At 41.3% G+C, this 6,167-nt stretch overlaps 1 protein-coding gene across 1 annotated transcript in view; it reads right to left on the minus strand.

Moving 5' to 3' along the window:
* osgn1 (oxidative stress induced growth inhibitor 1) overlaps window positions 1–3,558 on the minus strand; it is a 19,342-nt gene extending 15,784 nt beyond the window's left edge. The window contains exon 1 of the mRNA XM_071914233.2: window positions 3,387–3,558. The gene's annotated coding sequence lies outside the window, so the exon portion shown is untranslated. The remainder of the gene's footprint in view (window positions 1–3,386) is intronic.
* Window positions 3,559–6,167: the final 2,609 nt, after the last annotated feature.

Consider the following 6,167-nt stretch of genomic DNA (forward strand, 5'->3'; position numbering starts at 1 on the left):
TTTTGTTCCTGTTTGCGCTGTATGTGGTTGAGTGACAATAATTCTGCTTGACTGGACTTGTTCAGCTGTTTCTCTGTTTTAACAAATCAGTCCTGAAGGTTTTTCACAGTGTTGACTGAAGCTCCTCCGGCTGACTCATGTCTGACTGTGTACGCTCACAGAGAGGTCAGAGGTCAAACTGCTGAACTTCATCTAGTGACCTGCTGCTTCTTCTTCTTCTTCTTCTTCTTCTCCACTTCGCTCCGTCCTGGAGGAGCTGGATGAGAGAGATTTGAGTGGAACCTCCTCTCCTCTCTGTCACCACTGAACAATACATTCAGCTCAACATTTCTGAAAACGATCTTTTTGTCAACTAACATTTCCAGCAGCAGTAATGACTGGGAAACTTCCAAAATCCACCGGTCACTAAAGCAGAACCACTTTCACTATTTACATGCAAGGTTTTACATGCAAAAAATACGATAAGCTCATAAAATATGTTGCATTGTAAGAGTTTAAACTCCCCAACAGTATATGCAGCAGTTACTTTTAATGAAGTATTTTTCCATGATAGTATTGCTACTTTTACTCAAGTAAAAGATTTGAGGACTTTTTCCACCGCTGCACAAAACTGGATGTTTAGAAACGAACAGGAGTCCAAATGTTTGATCTGTATCTGTACAGCAGAATGACACCAGGCACAGGTAAACATTTACCAGTGTGTGTGTGTGTGTGTGTGTGTGTGTGTGTGTGCGTGTGTGTGTGTGTGTGTGTGTCAGCGAAATATTCTCCATCAGACTTGCCAAATCACTAACAAGCAGCTATCACCGCCTGTATACCAACAATGACACAGCACTTTTCCTTTCTGTGTGTGTGTGTGTGTGTGTGTGTTCATTTGCTATGATGCAAGTCTCAATCATATACACACACACACAATGCAGTGACTCCATATGGTGATGATGTAAGCCTCGGTTTGTCAATCACACACACACACACACACACACACTGCTGGGATGATGTAACATGCTGCAGTCTGTCAATCAGACAGAGCAGGCTGTATGTGGATTTGCATACACTAGACAAGTAGATCTGTCACACACACACCTACACACACACACACACACACACACACACACACACCAGCACACACCTCTGATCTCATTGTTTATATAACAGAAATATGATCTAGTAAAACATGCAGAAACCTAACTACTACAGTATATTCACACACATACACACACACACACACACACACACATAATAAAAGTGATGTGTTTTACTGCCAGTTGACTACAAATCCTTTAAGACCTTTAAGACCTGGAAATGGATTCAAGACCAAACTAAAGGAGCACAGATCTGTCAGTTCCAGCCTGTTTCTGACTGAACTTCACTGATTAAAGTTATGAAACTGCACAAGAAATGAAGAGTGAACGGAACATGAAGTCCAGCTGTGTCCAGAACAGCAGACAGATGAGGACTGTTCTGGATTCATCCGAGAAAACTGACATTACGTGGTCAAACAATAAGACCTTTAATAACTGGATTTAACACATTCTAATACCTTTCCCGGTTTGTTTGGAATAAACAGCAGAAGAAGAACTGGGTAGTTAGCATGAGCAGCGATAGCCACCATGACTGAACAGACAGAGAAGAGAGAAACTCAAACTGCAGCGACAGAAATCCAAGCTCCGCCCACACTGTTTGATTGACAGGTCCCCACAACGCCCCCAAAACAACCCGACATCATTGAGAAGCCAGTTTCAGACAAACACGGGAATTTAGGCCTGAACACACAGACTGAGAATGTAGAATGTATTTTATTTATTTTAACGCAAACAAATCTGCCACATTGCAGCTTTAACTTGACCGTAACACACCGATGTTTAAAAACGCTTTGCTTTGCTAAACGCTGACCTGAGATCAGCCTCACGCTGCTGACCGGCCCATCTGTCAGCGGCACCAGGCGGCTAACGAGATTTTAATTAACTCCAGGCTGAGGCAGAGCGTCTGTCAGACTGAAGCAGCTGAGGACAGTGAAACTAATGCTGACCCACTCCCACTCTAGACCCGTCCTGTCTGTCTCTGCAGAACTGGAACTGAACAACTCATTGATCTAAATCTCAATATGAACTTCTGCAATTTCCAAATCTCAGAGGCTGCAGTTAATTTCTTCAGAGAGAGTTTGGTCCAAACTGGATTTGTGAACAAGAATCAAAACCTCCATCAGACTCAAACTCAGTAAATCTGCTCACTCACATCTATGTCTTTTTAACAAAATCACTTTTCTTCAAACCATTTTAAAATTGCTCAAATTTATGACAAGAAAAACTCAACAACAAACAGTAAAAGAATCGCAGTTTAAATAGCAGTTGCAGTATGCTGTCAAATAATCCCAATTGGATTTTTGGTCAGTGTCTTTCAGCTCTAATTGGAACCTCATTTCAGTCTTTATTCCCCAGCAGTTCTCCGTCATCCAGGACCACTCCACGGTCACAGCAAGATTATCAGGGCGCTGTGACCTTTGACCCTTCACCTCCTCATATCGGTTGCTTGTGCTGTTGGAAGTTCTAAAGGAACTGAAGTTCATTCTACCGCTGAACTCAAGAAAGTCGGCTAATTTCCTGAAATGAACAAATGTAAACTGTGGAAGGCAGGCAGACTGGCAGACTGGGTTATAAACCGCCAGTAGACCTATACTAACCCTGTGGTTCTCAAAGTGGGGTCTGGGGCCTTCCAGAGGTCCTTAAGGGGGCTCCAGAGGGTCCCCAGCAAAAAAAATGAGGAACAGTTTAAATTGAATTCACTAGAAAAGACTCCAGTTAGAGAAAGTATAAGGAAGATGATTCAGTTCCCAGCAGGATCAGGTCTTCACCTGCAGACAGCTGCTGATTCAACACCTGAGGTCTTCACATATGAATTAGGCTCTGTTGGGTGTCCTAACCTATTCCCTTTGTGTGATTGGACAGTGAGAGTCTGCCTGTCTGTCTGTCTGTCTGTCTGTCTGCCTGTCTGTCTGTCTGTCTGTCTGTCTGTCTGCCTGTCTGTCTGTCTGTCTCTCTGTCTGTCTCTCTGTCTGCCTGTCTGTCTGTCTGTCTGTCTGTCTGTCTGCCTGTCTGCCTGTCTGTCTGTCTGTCTGTCTGTCTGTCTGTCTGTCTGTCTCGCCTCTTTCTGGTCTTTTCTGTCTGTCTGCATGTGTTTCCCACCCGGCGTGTGATGTAAACCTGCACCGCGCTGCTGCACCACTCGCATAACATGATACCGACTCATTAGTAACATACACACAGTAGCGCGCGCGCGTACACACACACACACACACACACACACACACACACACGCACACACACACACACACACACACACACTGCTGGATGAATGAAAGCCCGTTGGAATAGGGGAAGGATACTCACAGATATTTCTGCAGAAGAAGCGGTCCTGTCCTCTCCTCCCTCCTTCACAGAAGAAGAGTTTTTCAGCAGACAGAAAGATGAATCTCTCTTTCTCTCTCTCTCTCTCTCTCTCTATCTCTCTCTCGCTCTCTTTCTCTCTCCAGCAGTCTGTGTGTCACTCCGTCATTTTCTAATCTTATTCTCTTTATTCCCTTCCGCACATGTGCAGCGGTGTCGCTCTGCCCACCGAGCCGCACGGCCAGACCTTTTATAACACTGTAGCGCGTCCGGCCCGCCGACCAATCAGCGCTCACCCTGCTCTGGCCTCACAAAGATCGTCTACGAGCGGGCGGGCGAGATGGATCACTCCGTGAAGGTTTCCTATAAACTTCACTGCGTCACACAGAAAGAGGAAGTCTCAAGTGGATTGTGTGTGATTTAATAGAATTGATGGGTGCAAATTTAGTTGATATTAAATCCAAACCCCAGTCATGACCTTTGACCCTAAAAACACACAAAAAGTAGTTACTGTTTTTTTGTTTTTTGCATTTGTAGGCGGAAATGCAGAACCGTCAGTTTACTAAACTGCATGTAATATGATTTACCACCAAAATCCAAACCTGCTTGTATGTATGTTATTTTCTCTTTTATTTGTAATGTTTTGTTCATTTATTTTATTCCGATTATTTTCCTTGTATATTACATTTTAAAATATTTTTATATCACTTACATATCTACTTACATCCTACTCCTATCTGCTTATCCACTATTTTCATATTGTGTGTATATTTGCTAGCTATAGCTAACAAACTGACATTATCTAAACTCTAAATCAATCAGATGGATCAGTGATGAAATGATCAGTTCAGTCAGAAACAGACAGAAATTAACCGTCTGTTCAATTCTGTTGAGGACAGAAACAATATGGTCGCTTTCAATATGGCCGCCAGAGGGGAGGGAGGTTACATCACCTGAAAGAACTCTATACATTGATAATTGTGTGCTGTTGTGTGTGTGTAGTAACATCAGTGTAGTTCTGTGGTGTCGTTATAATAATGTACTGAGCCATTCATTAAGAACAAACATCAGAGTGTGATTTTGGTGCGTGGAAATAGAGGCAGAGTGGGAGGTCTTTGTTTCTGCCCCTCTCAGAGCAGAGCCGTATACAGCAGCAGCTCGGCCACACACAGACTGCTGCTGCACACTAACATCTCTGACTAACTATTTTATAGATTTACTGACTAAATAATAATAAATTCAATGTAAGAGCGTCTTTCTCAGACCCAAGGACAATTTACATACTTCAACAAATCTGACTTCTTTTCACTTGTTTTGATTTATTTCATGAATATGATGTTTGCTTTTATTTGATTGTTGGAGAGATTTTTACATTCTGCTTTCATTGAAGTTTAAAGTTCTATAAAGTGTTCAATTTATTATAATTATTGTTATTATTATCATTATTATTGTTGTTGTTACATGCCTATGTGCCTGTGTCTGTATGTGTTTGCTTTAATGTGATGCATTTTTTTCATGATCCTGGTGGTGCAAATTGGGATTTATTGTAATATAATATATTGGTATTACCTTTTTTTTGTATCTAGTTGTACCTTTTTGTCTTCATTTATATCATGAGTATGACATTGAGTATGAGTATGATGTTTTTATTTGATTGTTAATGCTGTTATTTAAAAAGTAGGCTACTAAACAAATAAAGTGTATATTCTTCTTCATCTTCTTCTTCTTCTTCTTCTTCATCTTCTTCTTCTTCTTCTTCTTCTTCTTCTTCTTCTTCTTCTTCTTATTATTATTATTATTATTATTATTATTACTAGTAGTAGTAGTAGCAGTAGTGTTACAGCTCTACACCAGAGGCAGCAGCTCTCCCAGCTCGTGTCTCTGTGCGGCTCTGCTGTGCGGATCTTTCCATCATGACGCAAGAGGCTGAGCTGATGAGCGCTACCCGCTGCGTTGCTTTTCTCATCGCTTCAGCTGCTCATTGGCTGACTGGCGCCACACTAAAGGTAAGGAGCCAATCAGTGACGAACAGGCGGTGTAGATATGGAAACGTGTTCAAACGCAGAACGATGGTGACAGACTGAGGGGTTTATGTAATTTAATGTAAATAAAAACTCCTTCCTCCCTTCTCGCTTGACTGTGAGAGTGAAAAGGCTTTTGTTGCTTTGGATACATTTTATATTTTAGGCATTTATCTGACTTTCATCCACAGTGACTTACAGTGAATACAGCAGTAGAATAAGCTTCAATTCCTAGATCAGCAACATTACAAGCAACCAGTAGTAAAGAGGTCAAAGGTCAAGAGAGAGAAAATATTCCTGTGAGCCTGTTTGTGTGTTTTCATGTATTCATCCATTCATTCATATTTATCGCAACATTATGATTCATTTAGGAGGGCAACTTGTTTTCTCTGAGCATTTGACAAGAAAGGAGTTGAACTTGAACTCCATTGTTAGACTGACTGACAGGACTGTCTTCTGTCGTTTGTCAAAAAAAAAAAAAGTTAATTTTTATAACCACAAAATAAAAAATATTATTGATTGTTGCTCTTATTTGTGGTCATTCTGGATCAATCACCTGCACTGTGCACTATGACATCATCATTGACCAACCACCTGCACTATGACATCATCTTGGACCAATCATATACATTATGACATAATCCTGGGCCAATCATATACATTATGACATCATCCTGGACCAATCATATACACTATGACATCATCCTGGACCAATCATATACACTATGACATCATCCTGGGCCAATCATATAGATTATGACAT

This window comes from Centroberyx gerrardi, chromosome 5 (genome assembly GCF_048128805.1).
Source record: "Centroberyx gerrardi isolate f3 chromosome 5, fCenGer3.hap1.cur.20231027, whole genome shotgun sequence".
NCBI lineage: Eukaryota > Metazoa > Chordata > Actinopteri > Beryciformes > Berycidae > Centroberyx > Centroberyx gerrardi.